Here is a 299-nt window from a genome sequence, read left to right on the forward strand (position 1 = left end):
GTTCAATCTCCTATTCTTTATGGATGTCCTCTTACTTTGTTCAATTCTGGAGTTGCACTGTAGGTTGGAGGTGGTCCTTTTTGCAGTTTTGAGATTTACTTAAGGGGAGAGCTGTGATTCAAAATCTGTCTGCAGGTCCTGGTATTCGCTGACAGGTGTGTGGATAATGTGGAACCCACTTCCTATTGCCCTGGAATCTGACCATGCAGTGGGGCTGTAGGTTTACTCCCTGAAATAAAATGTGGTTAGCAGGGGGGAGAGAATGGAGCAGACAGTGGGTTGAAGAGGGGAGTGGGGAG

Source organism: Carlito syrichta, unplaced genomic scaffold (genome assembly GCF_000164805.1).
Source record: "Carlito syrichta isolate Samal-C Ts95f unplaced genomic scaffold, Tarsius_syrichta-2.0.1 Scaffold305681, whole genome shotgun sequence".
NCBI classification, from domain to species: domain Eukaryota; kingdom Metazoa; phylum Chordata; class Mammalia; order Primates; family Tarsiidae; genus Carlito; species Carlito syrichta.